General features: G+C 30.7%; 1 pseudogene; it reads right to left on the bottom strand.

The window, feature by feature from the left end:
• LOC113376357 overlaps positions 1-21,750 on the bottom strand; it is a 222,190-nt pseudogene that overhangs the window by 49,564 nt on the left and 150,876 nt on the right.

The following is a 21,750-nucleotide window of genomic DNA, read 5'->3' as shown; positions in this document are numbered from 1 at the left end:
GGGTGTATGGCGTTGTGCCTTAAGGCAAAATGCTGGAATTTCCTGTACCAGGAATATAAAAGCATCCATCTTGCTTTATTTCGTAGAAATATAAGCAGTGGATCTAAAGATACTCATATGAATTGATTAAAAAAAAAAAACTAGTTGGGTGTATGGCATCGTGCCTTAAGGCAAATTGCTGGAACTTCCCGTACCAAAACAAAATGTTCAAGAAATACTGAATGTTTTGAAACAGATTATTATTAATATTGTAACATTGTCTAATATTTATAAGAATTATATAAACTGAATTGCAAAGTTGAAATTATTTGTTCAAAGTATATCAGAACTTTAGTCAGAATTAAAAATAAAATCTGAATTATTTTCGATCTACAAAAATTTTTTTTTGAAAAAAAAAATGAAAAAAAAAGTTGAAACAAAAATTTTTTTTTCCAAAATCAATTATTTGGTTAAGACAAGCAGAAAGTTTTTTGAATCATTTAAATCGGACGCTTAGTTCTCTCAAAAACTGCCATTTTTTGCACATTTAGCTCCGTATCTTCGAAACAGCTGGGCCTGCCTTTGCCAAAATCTGATAAACACTTTTCCCAATTATTGCTAATTGAATGTTTTTTAGAACATTCAAATCGAATGCTCTGTTCTCTCAAAAACTCGATTTCTATTTTCTGCACTCTTTGCTCATTATCTCCGTAACTGCTGGATCTGCCTTTGCCAAAAACTAATAAGCTCATCTCCCTATCAAAGGAATCGAATGTTTTTTGAACCATTCAAATCGGTTGATCCGTGCGCCCGAAAACGTGACTGGAAAGTTGTATCCATACACACATACACACACACATCCATTTTTTCTGAGGTATGCCAAAATGTTCAGAAACCTTCAAAACGTCGAGAAATGTAAAAATTTTCAATTTCGATGTTTGGCCCAAAAAAAAACTGTTACGATGAGTCTCTATCTCCCCTACTGAAACGTTGCACTTTTAAATAAAATAGGGGTAAAGACAAACTAATGTTATTTTTCCAGTTGTCATTTAAATCAAACATTAAAATAAATGTTCATAACAACACCATAGGTTTTTGACAGTTTTGTGACCACCAACATATTGAGAGCAAAAATAAAGTAGACAAGAAAAAGTCCACCAAAAATACCAAATTTTCAACATACTCTTATTCAAAACATGTTATGTTACCGCAGCAATGTTATCCAAGAATTGGATCTTCAATGTTTGAATTTGTAGCCTATATTTTCACATCTGCATGTGTCATCTATCTCAATTGAAATATTTTCGGTATGCAATATTGCATATCATATTTCTTCAATAATTATAATTGAATCGAAGAAATAAGATATCGTTTTAATATAAAATTAATTTCCAAATCGCCAACGATCTGCGTAGTTACGTCATTTGGGTTTCGAGTAACACGAACACATTCTGGTATTCTGATAGTATAGGAAACGTGAGACCAAACGAAATGAACGGAATTAGTATGAGTCAATGCAAGACTATTGAAATGAATAGGTAAAAAGTTTGCTCAAGGTCTAATGTCGGTCGTGTTTTACATTTTTCCTACAATTCTCGATACAGGCAGATTTATATGACTGTTCAGCAAATCCTTCATATCAATGATGACGACCTATAATTAGGTCTGCAATACGAAATATAAAATATATACATGCTCACACATGTTATATATCTGTGTGTGTGCCATTTTTTTACTAAACCTAAAGCTTTTTTTATTATATTGATGTTTCGCGGATTTAGTTTGTCTTGAGGATGTTTGAAAGATTAAAAAGTGTAAGTGGCATTCTATCTTGGAAGTTGCATAAACTTCTCGAATTTCTAAAGAACCAACTTAACCAATAAGATATCAGTATGTTAATTGATGTTTGAAGCTATTGCAGTTTATTCAATTTTATACAAATTTATCAACAACAATTTACACATTATTGAACGAAAAACAAGGACCTGTCTAATATATATGGTGTGTTTTCTAAACTTTAATGAATTAAATCACTTGTCGTAAAGGGCATGCCAGTTATATGTGGTCAATAGAAATGCTGAATAATTTGGACAATTTTCAATGAATTTTGATAAACTTTTTTTTATTATCAAATTTAAAGCTTTAAATTTTTTATTCCAGCTAGATTCGAAAAACAACATCGATCAAATGATGTTTCGATCAAATAAGTTTTCGAGAGAACGGAGCTTTCAATTCTAATGATGCAAAAAACATTCAATTTTTCATGATGTAGAGAAGTGGTGATTAGTTTTGGCAAAGACAGGTTCAGTCACTTTGGAGATACGGAGCTAAATGTGCAAAAATTGCAGTTTTAATGGCAGAAATAAGCATCCGATTTGAAAAATTTTTTTGCTTGTGTTGACATAATTGTTTTTAGGAAAAAAAATCATTTCAATTTTTTTTGTTTTAATTTAAAAATTTTTTTTTTTTGATTATCAAAAGTAATTCGGATTTTCAAAATTTTAATTCGGTACGGGAAGTTCCACTAGGTTTGGAACATGTTTATTGAACCCATACGTTTAGGTATGGAAAATTCAGTATTCAAGTTTAAGAAACGCTTTTTTAGATTATTTTTTTTAGATATTATCTTATCTTACTTTAATTAATACCCTGATTGGATTTTATTATACTTATATAAATATAACATTTTTTTTTAAATTGCATTATACAATTAGATGCATTAGACAATTGAAAAATTTAGGAAACGATTTTTTTACTATATATGCAATGCAAATTTATTTTTAGAAAATATCTCTCAATACAAATAAGAAAAAACCAAAAACTACATTGTTTACAATGAAATTAACGCATTTGAAAACATGGAAAGTGTTAGAATATTTAATTAAAATTATTTGTCCATTTCATTTGTGTTCCACAAAACACCATATTCATATTTTGTTCAACACAAAATCTAACGTAACAAAAAAATTGCTACTTATCAGATAAATAAAATATACTGCAGTATTAAATAACATAAGCTTATTAGAACTAAAATATTTAGAAGCAATTATTTTTTCAGGGAATTGTCATAAAGCCTGAACAAATATAAGTTAAATTAAAGGAAATAAAATAAATAATAATAATCCCCAATTATTTCTTATCAATAGAGTACGTCAGTAGGAAATTGACGCAGTTATAATTTAATGACTATAAAAAAAAGATTTATTATTTTGTTTGTTTTAAGATTTTTAAGTGTAACTACCAGATAGCGTACGTGTGAATTCGCAATTAAGTAATTTACAGATCACCACATTTTGTTGAACGAAAAGTCTGAACTTCAAGAAATTCTTTCCCTTACATATTCATTATCTTAAAATTTCTAATTTTTTTTCTTCGAGTCAAATTTGTTTCGTTGCACAAAAAACATATTGATCGGCATTCAAACAAATCCCAAGTCTCAAGGATACTTATATTAGTTTAATTGGCAGACATAAATGGCAATGATCGGACTAAAGTATTTTTATTTGTGAATCTACGTTCTAATGATTATTAAAAGAATTTAAAATATGAAGGAGATTATTAACTGTTTTTATGAGAATACGTTTTGTTAGAAGACACGATTGAAAATCACGCCATGATAAAAAATAGTTTTGTCCAATAATAATGTAATCAGAAATTGGAAATGGTATTAGTAAAGCAAATAATCCAGATTTTTTTTAATAAGTAGACAAACTTTCTTCGCTAAAGTCCTAATCGTAAAAAAAATCTTAATTACACAAAGAGCATTTTTCAAACTATTTGTAAAATTTAGTCCAAAACGTCCATAAGACATTATATTTTATGTTTATAATATATGAACAAACTGAATCTCGACTAAAATGTTATGTCTGAAGCATAGCTCTGTACGGATCATAGACTTGGACTCTAAGAAAAACGGCATCTGAATGGAAAGGGTTAAAATGTAGTACTGGAGGCAAATAGAGAAGAATGAAGTGGATAGATATCAAATGAAAAAGTCCTGAAAAGAGTGGGCGAAGGAAGAACTCCACTGAACACAATCCTAATAAGAAAAGGAAACTGGATCAAACCCATTCTGCGAAAAGAGAGCCTCTTACATGACGTCATCGAAGGTGAAATAGAAGGACTAAAAGAATTGGGAAGAAGAAGAATGCAGATGATTGATGACTTAAGCGAGAAGAGAAAATACAGGGACCTGAAAGTTGAAGCACAGGACCAGAAAACATGAAAACAGAAAATTTGGCAATGCATAAAAGTGAATAAAAATAAAAAAAAGTGAATAAAAATAATGGGAATAAAAAAAAATAACCAGCCTTCGGGCAGACTACCATTTACTATTATCATTTATAAACTTAAAAATTATAAGTTTTGCACATCAGAAGTGTCCATTAATAAATGTCTATACAATTTGTGATTTCTAGATAATTAATATTTACTATTCTCACAATCTGTTACTTTTGACAAGAATTGTTGATCCCTTTCAGGAACTTGTTACTTTTAACACGAAGTACATTACATATTTAAAAATCACTTAAACAGGTAATTGACCAATCTCAGTTCAGATTTTTTACGACCTCAAGTTCTTCTGCTGAGCGTCTTTGGTAATCAGTATGAATGCTACTAAATTGTTTCTAAGAAACGCACAAAAAAGGCCGAGCACTCCGTTAGATTCTTCTCATTACATACAGTGTTGGTAAATGACCGATAGTAATCATAGATGGTGGAACAATAAAAAAAATTATGTATTTAAGTCAAATAAAGCAAAATTTCAAATTAAAAAAAAAGTTGGTGGAACAATATATTTAGGAATAATATTTTTTGCATCAACGACATCTGAAGTACACAGGACTAGTTGTCTCATGAGCTGTTTGTTCTGGGACACCCTGTGGGGGAGTGATGTGGTAAAATAGAGTTAGTGAGCTGAACTTTAAAAAAAGATCAGATGTGTTTTGATCTGTGATCTCAAGTGCAAATCATACTACTTGATACCTTGATATCGAATTCTGGACTAGGGATAACTCATGTTCTTTATGGCTTTAAATAATAAAAAATTATTTTCTAATATGTTAACTAGAAATTATTAACATACTTTGTACTTGCAGCGTGTAGACAATGTAATCGCTGCCCAGAGTATTTTTCACATGGCACGAGTAGTTCCCTTCGTGACTTCTATGGACGTTGCGCAATGTTAGAGTATTGTCAGGACCGACTTCTAATCTGTAAATAAGCAAATGTATACACATTAATGATATCACTTCAACTAATCTGCATTTAAATAGATTTCCGGAACACATTTTAAGAATTTTTGTTAAGACAATAGATATGGTATGCATTTTGGTTGAATTAATATTTAACATTGACCTTGCGCTGCGAGGCAATTTTTTGGAATATCCCGATTTATGAACAAATGGATGCAGAAAATTTAAAAGTAAAATTCAATGCAAGTTTGTACAGTTATAACTGATGGTCTAATTGTTGTAGAATAATGAATGAATTAGGTGCCTAAAATATAATAGGCATATGAAAATAAGGTTAATTATAAAAATTAGTTCACGTTTGCATCAAACAAAAATAAATCCAGCCATTTAATTTTCTACAGCTGCATGTCTGTTTTATTGTCGGCATAAAAATAATGTTAATTACAAATATGATTAGATACAGCATTGAAAAATTATTACTATTTCAATGCCGTTTAAATTATTCAAAGTTTAGAAGGCGAAAGGCTGTAATTATTAATTAACGAACGAGATCAATTACATTTAGAGAGTGACACGCTCTCGAATTTATAAAATATGTTTAATTTCACATCATTTTCCTTATTGCAGTTCGACACGAAGATTGTAAATGCAAATAAATATGCAAAATAATGAGTTATTTCGAAAGTGTGTCGTTCACATATTGATTTTTCGCATGCAATTTATATTGAAGATAAATAACGTATTGTTGCTAATTTTTTAAGTCATTTGTAATCAAGCATGATGTAAACAGGTTCCAAGTGAATATATCGACAAAAGGCAAAATTTTGACTAACTTACAGACACATCATATTTTTTTGGGGATTCAGAATTACTCGAAACATCTAGTAAACAAAACTAGCAATCGGATTTTAAGGTGGAGGCATAAATTGATAAAAATATTTTCAAGACTGAGTTGTATTAATCTAATCATCAGCATTAAAATGAAATACCTAAAATATTATTTACACACATACGTTTATAATATTGATAAAAAAAAATCTCTGTTTCTTTAATGACGCAGGAAATGATATCGTGTTTTACAAAAAAACTAATGTCTGGCTCTATGAGTTTCAAGACTAATCACTTGTAAACATGTATTCATTCCAGTGTAAATATCTAGCGTGATTTATCCACACTAATTATTTAAATATTGAATACTTGAAAAAAAAAACGAAACGAAAACACTTTAAAAAATTATTTAAAGCAGTTATAAGAGATAAGTTAGATTATATATTTTTATTACTACCTTACTTTATATAATTATTATTATAAATGTATAGAACCTTGCAACAATAGTAAAAATAAAAAAAATATATATTTATGTATTTTAGGTACATAAAATCTTAATACTATTTATAAAAAATTAATAAAAAAAACTAGTATATTCTCAGTCAATAGTATTCATATTAACATTTATTATTCCCCCATTAATTGATTTGTGACATGTATTTGAACTTGTAATCATGTAAACTATTTTTATATAAATATTTGATAAATTCATGTAAACTACATATTAAGTTTTAAACAATCAAAAATAGAATATTTCTTTGATCAGTTCTTAACATTTTTTTCAAAAATTAGTTAAATGCACAACATACCTAAAGAAAATTTGGTGCACTTTAGATAGTAGTTTCCAAGAATATACATTTGCTTAGCAATTTAAATAATAACAATAATATCTACTCTTGCTATTTCTAAAAATATGAGATCATTAGGAGATAATAAGGCAAAAACAAATGTTTTTTATAGTTCAATATAAGAAGAATTTAATTTTAATGATTGTCAGTAAAAATGTAACTACATTTATTTTCTCATTTTATTTAGGCAATTAGCAATAACGAATCAAATAAAAATATCCGATCGGTTTACTGGTCACCTGTCACACAAGTCTGGGACGACCGCCAAGTCTTTGCGACTTGTAATCAATGATTTAATTGCAAGTTAAATAAAATTTTAATTACATAATAAAACATATTATGAACACAAAAAATGTAATAAACTCATAATAATTACTACATCCTTACCCACCGTATTTGTTTAGAGTAAAAAATGAAAATAGAGAAGTATGCTCTATTGAATAAATCTACTAGGGAAACTGGGGGCTTGTAACATTTTTTTCTCATTTATATATTTTAAAATTCACTAATTAAATTTTTACGAAATTTTATTATAATTTATATTACATATCGTATATAACATATAATTTATTAATTTAAAATAAGAAATAAAAATAACTAGTAATTAACATGTTAATCGCCATGATATCAGATTTTTTTTATATGGGTAATGGTAACTTTATTGAGTAATTAAGTTAAAAGTACATCACGAAAACTCAATATATCAAAAAAAATTTTGTTTGTCAAAATTTTTGGAAAAATACAATACTTTATACCGCACATTTATGACTGACAAGGCTTTATATTATTAACTTCCCGTAGGGCGAGTTAGAGTAATCGCAAAAAATTCGGAAATGAAAATTTTTATATATCTTTACGTTTCAAAGGTTTCTGAATATTTTGGCATACCTTAGAAAAAATGGATGTATGTGTGCGTGTATGTGTGTGCGCGGATACAAATTTTCGTCGGCGATTTCGAAAACATCGATCAACCGATTTGAATAATTCAAAAAACATTCAAATCATATTGATAAGGAGACTAGCCGTTCCGAAGATACTGGGCAAAAGTGCCAAAAACTTTAACTCAGTTTTTAAAAGAACGGAGCGTCCGATTTGAATAATTCATAAAACATTTTACTTGTATTAACAAGATGAAGAACTGATCAAATTTTCAAGAAGGCAGGTCTAGCAGTTTCGGAGATCTAGTAAAAAAGTTAAAAAAAATGCCACTTGGCGGTCTAAAATGATCATTAGACATATGCACATAAAATTATCAGATATTTTATTGAGATTTTAACAATAAGTATAAATTTTGTTTACATTCCTATGGGTTCCGTACCAATGTTTACTCGTTAGATAGCGATGCGGCGCTTACGCGCTTTGACATTTCGTTTTTATGCAGTTAATGCAGTACGATTGCTTTGAAAAAAAGTTCAGAATTTCCAAAATATGTCAAAATAAAGAACATTTTTTTCAAAAAAAAAAAAAAAGTTTTTTTTTAATTTTTTTTTTAAATTATTTTTAAACAATTTTTTTTTCAAAAAAAAGTAATTTTTTGTCCAATTTATAGTTTCTCAAAAGTCTTATTTTTTCGAAGTAAAATTTTTTCAAAAATGTTAATCGTCTTTAAAAAAATAATAATTTTTGGTACGGAAAGTTTCAGCAATTTGCCTTAAGGCACGATGCCTTAATTGCCTTAAGACAGAATTCCATTTACAGCTAGTTTCATCAAAATTTTCAAAATATTTTAAAGCTTTTAAAAGTTTTAAATTACGGTACTGGAAGTTTCAGCAATTTGCTTTAAGGCACGATGCCATGAACCACTAGTTAGATTTTCATCCAATAAGACCGATCACAACTGTTGATCGTTTCAACTGTTTTCTGGCGTATGCCACAAACATTATCTCCTAATAACCCCGCAAACACAAATATCCTCTACTCACTTGCTATGCTTGTTGAGTCTGACATCCCCAACCCGCCACTCCGCCGTCGACTTGGGCACGCCGACGTACAGGCAGGCCAGCTTGACGTCGACCCTCCAGGCGACCAGAATCGGCTGCCCGAACGAAATGATGGCGGAAGGCACGACGCTGCTCGGCGACAGCTTGATGACCGGAGTGCTCGGTCCTTGGCCGACCTTCGTCGAGGCCGTCACCCACGCCTCGTAAGACTCGTGGCTCTTCAGGCCGACGGCGTCGAAGTGATGGTGCTGGGCCGGCAATGACCCCTGCGGAGAGGAAGGAAGTAGGTGGTTATTTCATCGGCTTGTAATAACCGGGACATTGATATGGGAATTTTGACACAAAGTAAGTGCGAAATGTACACTTGTGAATGTTCACATTACGTCATCTAGGATTTATCAAGTGGTTGCTATGTTAAGTATCAACCGCATTTCGGTAAAACCGTATGTGTAGATAGCTATTAATTAAATTTCCGTAGAGTAAGTTATAATACTCTCAAATAAATCAAAAATGAAAAATTGTAAATATCTTTACGTTTTACAAGTTTCTGAACATTTTGGCATACTTTAGAATGAATGGATATATATGTGTGTGTGTGTATGTGTGCGGATATAAATTTTCGTCGGCGACATTTCTTCTCTAAAACAGCCACGCAGCACGATAGCCTTGAAAAAAAGCACAAGATTTTCAAAAAAATTCAAAATTAAACGAATCAAATTTTTTAAAAACGGTATTTTTTTTCAAAAATTTCAAAGTTTTCAGAAAAGTTTAAGGTTTTTTTAATTTCCCGAAGGAGAAGTTTATGTTTTCATAAAAAAATCCGACTTGCTAATTTTATGTTTTCTCGACGTTTCAAGCCATTCTGAATCGAATGAGACCACATTTGGTAAAAGTATGTGTGTGTGTGTGTGTGTGAACAGATTTTTTGCCGTAAATCGACGTTTTCTCCAAAACGGATGGACCGATTTCAAAAATTTAATAGCCGATCGATGTATCTCGAAGAGGACTACAGTTTCTGAGTGTTGTGCGACGATCGGCCGGGCCGTTTTCTAGTAATAAACTTTTTTAAAAAAAAAATCGACGATTTGTATGATTTGTTTTTCACGGTAGATACCATAGTCTTCTAGATTATACTAAAATATTACGGCCCTTCGACAAACCGTTTAATTTTGAAAATTCTTTAAAGTTTGCAAAAATTAGTATCGTTTATTTGGCATTTGTCAAAATTAGACCTTTGATCGACGTTTTCTCAAAAACGCCTGAACCGATTTCAAAAATTTAAAAGCCATTTGATGTATCTCAATGAGAACTATCGTTTGTCAGTTTTGTGAGACGGTCTGCCAAGCCGTTTCTTTGTAATTTGAAAAAAGTGTTAAACTTTTCGTCCACATTTAACCTCAAACTACCAAACCGATTTTAAAAAATCAAAAACTATTCGAAAGATATTAGTTGGGAATGATACTGATTAGTTTTAGGTAAAAATCTACCGAGCCGTTTTCTTGTAATTAACTGTTAAAAAAAAATTGAAGCCGATTTTACTGGAACTTTTTTTGGCGATATATTATATATCATGGTCTTATAGAACTTACTGAAATATTGCGACGTTGCGACAAGTAGTTTAATTTTAAAAATTCATCAAAGTTTGAGAAAATGAGTAGTTTTTTTGACGTTTGTTAAAATTAAAATTAGACAATTTACTTGGTATAACGATAGAGTATACTTGGTCTCAATGTCTTAATACTTAAAAATTTAAATGCTATGGAAACAGATTCAATTATAAAAATTATTGATTTTTGAAAATTTGCTTTTAGAAAATACTCTAAGTTAACGAGTTTGCTCGTTTTCAATTAAGTGTTATAATTCCACTCAGAATACTTTTAATCACTCATAAATTAATTTTTTTATTGATTAAGTCGATTATTCACACATATCGGGAAGTTCATGTAACTTGCCTCAAGGCAAAATACCAATACCAACTAGTTATAAATCTTAATTTGCGGTACGAGAAGTTCCAGCAATTTGCCTTAAAGCACGATGCTATGCACCTCTAGTTTATTATTTCATTTATAAATATTTTTTACGATTCGGGGACGTCCCTCCCTCCTGAACTATAAATTATTAACACTGTTATTTTCAATTTTTTCTCGTGTAAAAAGTACTAAAGCGGCTTCCTGGCTCGTACAGCAGTGTCACTCTTGCAAAAAATACTCTCGTAACTTATCATTTAATAAATGTTCAATTCAGTTACCTTGATTATTTTAACTTCTTGTCCCTTATCTAATACCCTAATAAACACAGTGTACTTGGAAAGAACACCATTAGGCCTTCTGGGCGGCAACCAACTAATAATCACGGTTTCTTCTCCACTCACAATTGCTTTGATTTTTTCTGGAGCATCAGGAACTATTGGAATAAACCACCAATAATATAAAAACAATACATTCATGAATTAATAAAAGTAAGTAAAATAAATACCAGTTTCTTCAGTGGTGCAAGTAATAACAGAACTCATAACACCTTCTCCTTGTCTCGTGAGAGCCAGGACTTGAATACTGTAATTTGTGTATGGTTGCAATCCATGGAGAACGGTGTTTAAATAAGTTGTTACTTTTGATTCTCTATTTGCATAATCTATAAAAAATAAAATACAGATATTGAGATAATAATTGTTCTGGACTGAAGCGTCTGACGATGATTCGATATAGATTAGTGTCTTCGATGAATAAACAAACTAGCTGTAATGGACAAATTTCAAGTATGTTTTGCCTAAGATAAGATCAGGATTTTTTTTTGCAAAAACTGACCTGATTTAGAATTTGATGTTTCGTAAAGTAATTTGTAACCGGTGATGACGCCGTGTGTGTTTTCCTGCGGCGGTGGCTGCCACGAAATTTGTATGTTGTGCGCTGTCAAAGCAACGCAATTCACATTTTGCGGGGGAGCACTAGGAACTAAAAGAAAAAAATTATATGAACTTTACATTTGATACACATATAATATATTGTTGATTTGCTGCCCTAAATTTGAATTGATCTTTATCAACAACGTTAAGTCCTTAAATTGATAAATTGAGTAAATTATTACCATCTTCTAACGTTTGGGCAAGTACTGGATCTGACGATGGTCCATCACCATTACTATTAAAAGCTTGAACTGTAATACTGTACTGCTGATATTTATCTAAACCTGTCAGCCGAAAATCATTAACACCTTCACCACCTGTAGTTCCCACTCGAGTGTGATTGTAAGTTGTATCTTTACCTCTATAAAAAAAAAAATAAAAATCTAGATATAAATATAAATCAATTGTAATCTATTAGTAATAAATTTAATCTTACCCTTGCTTATGATACCCAATTGTATACCCCAATATTTCACCATTCCAAAATTCACGTTCTGGAGGTCTCCACGTAACTAAAAGTTGTTGAGGTCCAAGTGGCTCTACGGATACTTTCATCGGTGGTGCTCCTGGTACTTCACCATCAGTCACAACCTGAGAAAAATCAATCGAAATATACGTATATATATTATATATATATATATATATATATATATATATATATATATAAATTTCTATTCTTTATCTAATCTTACGTGTAAAACGTCACTGGGTGCACTGGTCCCTAAATGATTTTCTGCATACAACCGAAAATGATAACTTGTAGCTGGTTTTAAAGAAGTTACTAAGGTTCCTGCTTTGTCACCTTTTAGTAATTTTTGCGTATTGTGTTCCCGCCAGACATCTACACACAATTGTTTTATTTTATTAAAACTCGATTAAAATGCAATAATTATAATATGAATTTCAACACAAACCTTGTGCTTCTTTGTACTGCAAAATATAATTAGTAACTGGCTGTGAGTTTTTGGTGACTACAGAATCTTGTTCGGCAGAAGACCATGCTAATCTTACTGACCTACTGCCGATTTCAGTTACGTGCAAATTTTTAGGGAAATTTGGCGGTTCTAGAATATGAGTTATAAATTTAATTGAAAGCTAATTTTACTATGTGTTCTCGCTACTAACCTTGTACTTGTAATTGGATTGTTGCATGATCATGACCAAAAGAATTGCTTGCAACACAGGAGTATTCTCCTCTATCAGTAAGACTTGTCTGAACAATCGTTAGTTCTGAAACTATTTCTTTGGAAACTGGCGTGTTCTTCAGGATATACCTGCTAATGAAATATATTATATTATACTGTTATAAATGATTAAAAACCAAAAAAATAAATTATTTTGGAGTTTTAAACATGACATACTTCCATATTATTAAGTACTGTGATGAAACACCAAACAATAGGAGAAAATTAAATTAGTTTTAGGCTATACATAATGATGTATATTTGTATTAATTTTCATCATACCTGATATCGTAATCTGGTTCGATTTTACTGCCACGTGTCCTCCAAGAGACGTCCAGAGGCTGGTCGCCCTCTGCCTCACATCGAAGAGTAATTCTGTCGCCTCTCCTGACGATTTCTTGGCGGGCTCGAACTTTAACCTTGGGCCCCACTGTATAATAAAACTCTGTGTAAGTAACATTTTTTCAAAGCAAGTCATCATAATTAACTTAACCAATAAAAATTATCGACTTGATCAAAATAAAATATTTCCATCCCTTACCATTGACTGTCAATCGAATAAGTTTACTGAGACCAGCACCAATTCCATTACTAGCTTGGCACAAAAAATATCCCTCGTGTTCCTTACTGACTCTTGGCAAAATCAAGGACCCATTAGAAAAACTCTCGACTCCAATGCCACTCCTATAAGCTAAATCTCTGTATTCTCCTGACTGTTCACCTGTCATATAAAATATATCGTAAATATATAATTGATAAATAAAAAATATCATAATATAACAATTTGTTTAAATTATTATACCGACTGCTTGTTTCCAATTGACGGTTGGAATTGGAAAGCCATCAGCTTTGCAGTTTAAAGCAACAGAACTTCCTAATACAGCACTTTTGTCACTTGGTTCAACAGTCCATCGTGGAGGAACTACAGAAATCATATTGGAAATTTTAGTATTTCAATGAATAAAATAATAAGTAATTCATGCGACGTGCACTAAAGGTAGCTAACACCGAGGAAAAACTGATTTGATTGAAATAGTACAACAAATATCTTATATATGAAAGTTTAATAAAAGTATTTTAATTTAAGATTAAAATTAAATATTTAGTTTGCAATTGATAAAATAAATAGAAGAAATAAAAATTCAATAGAAGTGATGAATTTCATAAATAGTTTCTCTAAATTTTAAAACAACTGAGGTTGAGCTAAAAGTAAATTAGCAAAAATATTGCTAATAAACTTAGTCAAAAAATTAAATAATCATAAATACATATATGGCTGAACTAAAAATTGAATACTAAGAGTGCAAAAGTTAATATATAACTACAATAAGATATATAACAAAATTTTGCCAGCTCTGTGCCGTTGATACCAGGTGCTTAATTTGCAATAAATATAATATTGAAGCATACGTTTGATTCTGAAAAATAATGTGTATTAATAAAATTAATAGGTGCATTTTGTAGTACATTTCTGAACATAAATACGTGAAAATATACAGTAAAACCTCGCTTGTATAAAAAAAGTACTCGTACGAAAACACTATTCGCATTGATTAGTTTTGTGAGATCGGCCGAGCCATTTCATTCTAATTAGCAAGGGCAAAATTTTTCATCGTTTATTTTGTTGGCACGATTCAGGATTTTGGAAAATCAAATACTACTCGAAAGATGTACGTTTATCGTCACAATTTTGGAAGTTGCTGAAACTAATTAAGTCAAATATTTCCCCATATCGAGCAGTTGATGCAACTTGCCTTGAGGCAAAATACCACTTGCACCTAGTTCTGTTAAAGCTCAAGTGAGGTTTTACTGTATGATTTATAATAAAATAAGTGTACATTATTTTAGTGCAGTGAATATTATAATCAGTGCTGTTGTGCTGTGGTGCTTCACGTTGTGCCGAACGATCCAGATCAAATGTGCCTACAAACCGGCCACCAGCAACATAGCCGAGTACTCGACGGTCCCGGCTCTATTAGTGATCTGGCAAGTATAATTGCCGCTGTGTCTCGACGTCACATTATTTATCGACAATATAGTCGAAAAAGGTGCGTAGTCGCTGATTTGAATCGAGGAGTCGTGCTCCTCGGACCTCTGGGTCGGTGGGTTCAGAGGCATGTTGTCCCTCAGCCAGGTTATGTTGAAGGGTTGGTCGCCTTGGCTGGTAGTGCACATCAATTGGGTTCGCATGCCCTCCGTTACACTGTCTTCGAAATAAAATGGAGATATCCGAGGCGGTACTGAAATCGATTCAAGGGATATTGAATCAAAACTATACAAAAATAGGATATATGAGTAGCAGACTATGCTTTGATCCACTTGATATAAAAAATCGTGTCAATAAAGCAAAAACTTCCTGGCGCTATGGTAAGCGCAATCTAGAAACTCAAGGTTCAAACTTGTATTTCATACAATGTGATATCAACCACTTTTTAAGTACCAGATGGCATATTTTGTATTCAAATATTACATGTTTGTGGATAGCTTGAAAAGTATTTAAATGTTTTAAACAGATCACTAAATTATCTTTTTGGATTCACAGATCACTAAATTATCTTTTTGGATTCACAGAAAACAAAGTACGCCTATATCAAAATCAATATGAAATATTTTCATAATAGCCTTCCATAATGAAAATTGATAAGAACTTCAAAATTTAGTATTATCATTGACGATACTTTTGGGAATATAATATTACGAAACAAAAGTTTTTGCTTCTGCAATTTTATTTTTATTTACTGTTTTTAAATTCTGTTTTATTTATCAATCAGAAATACATAAAGATACATATGAGCTAAATTGGAAATATTTGAGAGTACCTATAAAAAAATGATATTTTTGGTATCTCGATGATTTACAAACAAACAAACAAAAATTATATCCATATAGCAGCTGGAAGTACAATTTGTTGTATAACATACAACCTGCCTGCAAACCTAAAATTAATGTAATTAATCCTGAAATAAATAATATTAGGTAATATTATAACCGCAGATATTAAACTAAAGTAAGTTTATATTCTAATCATGCTATTTAGTGTGAACATGCTAATCGTGCACATATCATGCATATAGTATATTACACATGTTTGACATCATTAATACCAAGAGTGTTTTTATTAATGCACATTTTGACGTACCAAAATTTAAATAAGTCGTAACAATTTTTTGCGTCCGTCTAGATATCCGAAGTCTGTGCATTGTTTTGTCAATTTTATTGTTGAATTACAAAAAGCTTTTTTTTAACAAATTTGAGATTGCAAAAGGTAACATAAATAGTCATGGTACTGTCTACTATATTATAATTTTATTACTAAGTTTATAGGATTATTTATAATCCCAAAGGAATTCACAACTATTATGCATCCCAAGTGACCCAAAGTTTGAAAACTGTACTAAAATGTAGTTAAAACTTGCTGCTTATCCAAATTATATAAAGTTTTCTTAGAATTATTTGCATTTCATTAAATATTTTTAATTATTATCATAAGGATTCTATGTGTCCCTATAGTGTTCAAAAAGTCGTCCTACAGTAAAATACAGTAGTACCCCGTCTTACGAGCTTAATTCGTTCCGTAACCACGCTCGCATGTCGAAATGCTCGTATCTCAAAGCATTTTTTTTATAGAAATACATTGAAATGTTATTAATTCGTTCCAGCATAGTATTTTTTTGATAATAAAAATAAATGAAACTTTATTGATAAGGTCGAATACATATTCTGCAAAAACATAGCAAATTACAAAATACTAAATAAAAAATGATTAAGTTATTGCATTTTTTTTTCAACTTATTATATTATTGCGAAAATGTATTAGACATGTTTTGTCAAACTTTTCAACTTTGTCCCACAATGCACCAGGATAATGACACAATCAATATTAACGAATTGAAATTTAAATTCGACTTAACATAGAAAAATCCTTGTTTCATTCGAACCCCCGTAAGTTTATGTTACGCCTCTTACTATCACGTATCTCGAATTTTGCTCGTATGACAAAGCAACAAATCGCTCCTTTGGCGGCTCGTATCTCGACTTTTGCTCGTATGACAAAGCAAAAAAACTGCTTCCTTGGCGGCACGTATCTCGAACAACTTATATGACGAGTTGCTCGTCAGGCGGAGTACCACAGTATATGAGAAAAAAGAAGATGCACTAGCCCAGTGTCCCATGTGTCAAAATTTAACGACTAGAACTAACTATTACTTTCCCCCGAGCCCGTATGGAAGCGAGTAAATTTGTCAAATTTGAACTATTTCGGTGTCTTTTCTCTTTACCGTTGACGCGCAGCTGAGCCGAATGCGAGACCGTGGCCGCGTCATTATGCACGCGGCAAGTGTACATGCCGCTCTGGGATCGCTCGACGCTCGTAATGCTCAATGCACTGTTGAAATCGTCGTATTGTCTTATCGTTATCGTCGACACCGCCGAAGCGTTCTCTTGTCCGTTACGTTGGTCGTCACCGCCGCCGTTGCCGCCGACGGCAGATGAACCGCCGTTGGTAATTGCGACGTCGTCTTTAAGCCAAGTGAAAGACAGCGGCAAATCGCCTGTCACGACGACGCACTGTATGCTAGTGCGATCGCCGACGTTTAAATCACGAGCGAACGTGAATGGTGTGATCTTTGGAGGTACTGAAATACGACGAGCTGGTAAAAGATCTACAATTAAGCGGTAGGTTGTTCGGAAAGTTATTTGGAGTAATATGACAAAGTTAACTAAGCGCCAAAATGGGCAGCATCATCTTTCTGTATCAATAAGGTTCTGGCAATGTGCAACCAACAAGAAGCAGTTTTCATTATGCTATTTGAATACAATGTTGTTCATTTCATTTTTTCAGTAGTTTGCAAAATTGCGATTTGGAATTTATGAACTAGACCAAAAAGGATAACCTCAGGTTTATTCTTCTCTGGTTATGATGAAACTTGCATGGTGATCGAGACAATATCTAATAGTCAAAATAAACCCTTCAAAATATTATAGGTCTATGAAAAGTGGTTCAATTATAAAAATTAATTATCATTTCATTATTAAAAACAACTGTTGGAGTACGTATGGCGTAGTCTACGTATGGCGTAGTCTATTTTTCAAAACTTTAATAAATTTATTGAAAAGAAAAGAAATTTATGAAGTAGACTACTAAGGAGAACCTCAAGTTTACTCTTCTCGAGTTTTATTGAAACTTTGCTAATGATCGAACTAATAGTAAAGATAAATCCTTAAGAATATTATAGGCCTATGGAAAGTGGTTTAACCATAAAAATTAACTAATAATTTAAAAAATTGTCTACGAACTATCGTACCATATTGATAACAAACACTGTTGGAGTACGAATTTGGAGTCTATTTTCCAAAACTTCAATTAATTTTCATAATTAAACCACTAATCATGGGCCTATAATCTGTTAAGGAGTTTGTTTTGACTATCAACTCTATCACCATGCGAAGTTTTATCAGAATCCCAGAAAAGTAAACCTGAGGTTCTCCTTGTTGATAAAAAAGTTCCCAATCACATGTCACAGAACCCCACGTTTACTCATCTGTGAGTTAATACTAAAAACAAATTCCTTAAAACATTACAGGCCTATGATAAGTTTTTCGAGTATCCGTTTTTGATGAAATTGAGATTAATCGTTGTTCCAAACGACTAGGTAGATTTTGGATATCTATCAATTTAATTATCAATTACTTTTATTAATTAAAAATATTTAATTCTGTGGAATTTCACACTTTTGTATTATTTTCGAATGGCATAGTTTTGAATTGATTATATAATTGAATATTGATTGAACTTAATACTGTTCTATTTACATAGAATATGCGATTAATCTGCCTATTTTAGTATGCGACCAGCATTGCCATAGTATTTTGTTTACGAAATATATGCACTTGATAAATGAATTATACAGTTTATATGCTTTAATTTTTTAATTAGTAAATAGTATAATTAATAATCAAAACTCATTTCATAATATGCAACGGACAAAAAATTAAAAAAAAAAATCCACCAAAATCAAAAATTGCATAAGCCGAATAGCCTATACGTGTATGTTGTATAATTTCTCCAAATTTTTATTACTTTTTAGAATTATATGCCTTTTATGCCTTTAATATTTTAAGAAGGTTGTTTTGACTATCAACTTATTCATCATGCAATAAAAGCCCATAGATTATTTTTTGTGGCCTATAATTTATTTGGTCTCTTTTTTATAAAATAACAAGTTTCAAAAATAAGCCAAAAAAAAAAACAAATTACTTTCCGAACAAGTCTACAAAAATGACAAACATATCGATTTACAATCCGACACTGAAAATGTGCATATTACCAATATATGTGCATAATAAATATATTGCCAAATAATGTATTAAATATATGTGCAATAATTCACTACAAAATAATCCGTTGGTGATGTACAATACATATAAATATTTGCAATATTAATTAAAAATTTAATATAGTTTGTGCAAAGTGCTTACAAATACATAATCTTGTGGGTGCGATAAATTTGTGCTCCATAATACACATATAGAGATTTGCATAATAAATTAAAATAGTATAATATAATATAGCATTGTGTATGTTTATAGAGATATATAAGGTTTCATAATGATACAAATATTCCAACATTTCAAGGGTCGATTCCGAAATTCCAAAGCTCGATTTCAACGTTCGAAATTGATGTTTCTGACAGCCCTAATAGACGGACATAAGCCCGAGTGCTCGGGAAATATACGGGAAATTGAGAAAGGATTTTTCATTATTGTATACAAATACAACAGCAATTGAAAAATAATTGTGTATGCAGAGATGCGTTTTATAATTCCCATACAAGCACTCGTCGTCGTTCATGAATTTATATTGCGCTAAAATAAATTCACAGAACAGCCTCCTATGTTGCATTTTTAGTAAAAAAAATTAATAAAAATAACATACCTTTGTATGTTATGAATCTTTGAATAAAATGTTAGTACAGCAGTATCAGATTTCACTAATCACATTTGCTGTATGAAAATCTGGAGTATGGTAACATGATTTTCGAACATACATTATGATGGTATTAATTTTGTAAGTACCATTATTGGTTTTATTAATTAATATTTATTATATTATATTAAAGTTATTCCTGAAAAATGTATTTATTTATGCCCAATTTTTACCTGTATGAGCAGGTGTTTCAATATTGCTTAATTTTTAGTATCAATCTGTTAATAGTAAATTAAATTTCACAGCTGTAAATTTATATGCAAATAAAATAATAATTGATAGTATTTTTATAATGTTTAAAGTATTAATATTTTTAGTATGATTATTTTTCTAGCTCATTATTTTTTTGATATTTTCTTTTCTTCGTACATTTTGAATTAATTATTTCGTAGTATGTAGATATTGAAGTTTTAATAAATATTTAGAACATGAACATAAAGACCATCGAGTGTATTACAGTTTTCTGAAACATTTCTTCTGCTTGTTTGCAAAATATCAAATTTTTTTATTAAATTTTTTAGTCAACTTTATATATATTACATGGTGTTCCAGAACACAACGTCAAGCCAAAACGGTGTGTTAGTATTGAATAAGAATTGTAAGAAACTGTAATAAAAAAATTAGAAAAAAATATCTCGCCAAGTTTGAAAATTGTGAGCTTTTAAATGGAACCTAGAGCTTTGGTAAAAATTTGACCAATTTTTGGTTATTGTAGTTAATTTTGTTCATTAAAGCCTTAGATTCGTAATCGTAAATAATATTTCTAGAATCACAGAGGAAAATAATAATACGTTTGACCCAAATTTTCAAGAATTAAAACTTTTTGTTGAACTATAAAATTTGACAAACTTTGAAGACTCTCCTTCAAAAAAAAGTGTATTGCCAAATTTTATCAAAAGTTCAGCATTGTAAAATGGTAAAATACTTGATAGCTTTTTAATAAAAAATTTTAAGAAAAAAATAAAAAGCCAAAAATGACATGATTTTTGCTCACAGTCAGTTCAAATGTACGAAGGAAAAACAATTGAACTGATTGTAAGAAAAATTCGTTAATCGTTATCGTGTTATTTTTAGGTTTTTATTTTTTTACTAGATTTTTTTTATCATGAAGCTATCAAGTATTTTATCATTTTACAATCCTGATTGAATAAACCAACTTTTGTTAAAATGTACCAAAACATTTTAGAGCATTTTTTTAAAGAAGGGTCCTTTCAAAGTTGACCATTTTTAAAAACTTTAAGATAATAGTTCAACAAATAGTTTAAATACTAGAAAGCTTGGAAAAATTGTGTTATTAATTTTGACTGTGGTCCTAGAAAAATTATTTACGATTACGGATCCAAAGCTTTAATAAACAAAATCAATAAAAATTGACCACAATAACCGAAAAATGGTCACAATTTTATCAAGCTCTATCACGTGAGCGATTTTGGAGGATTTTTTGACTCCCTGCTTTGGTGATATATGGTAGTATTTAAAATTACCCCCCCTTCCCCACATAATATTACGTGTATTTTTAGTAAATCGTCAAATTTTTGAATTTTTCTTGAAAAAAATCCGACTTTTTTTCTTAAATTGTGGTAAAAAATGAAGACACGTGATATCTTACTAGATCTTCCTTTGTGATATTTCGCGATTTTTTTTTAATCCTTTCTTTAAAGCTTACGTGATTAATGGACGCTCCCTTAGATAATATTTTTTGAGACAGTTGCAGTCAATACTATCACCCAGTTTCGGCTCGACGTTGAGTTCTGGGACACCTTGTATAAATGATATGTGAGTATATTTAAATGTATTATTGAGTGAGGAGCCATCTGTTAATCACGTGATCGAATTCTAAAGATTTTTGGAACTACGCCCCTTTCCCCTTAAAATTATTTCACTTCCCC

Source organism: Ctenocephalides felis, unplaced genomic scaffold (assembly GCF_003426905.1).
Source record: "Ctenocephalides felis isolate EL2017-DRISC unplaced genomic scaffold, ASM342690v1 CF-g0.4_SCAFFOLD_01886, whole genome shotgun sequence".
Taxonomy (NCBI): Eukaryota; Metazoa; Arthropoda; class Insecta; order Siphonaptera; family Pulicidae; genus Ctenocephalides; species Ctenocephalides felis.
The sequence above is the reverse complement of the archived record's forward strand: the minus strand, read 5'-3'. Positions and strand labels throughout refer to the sequence as shown.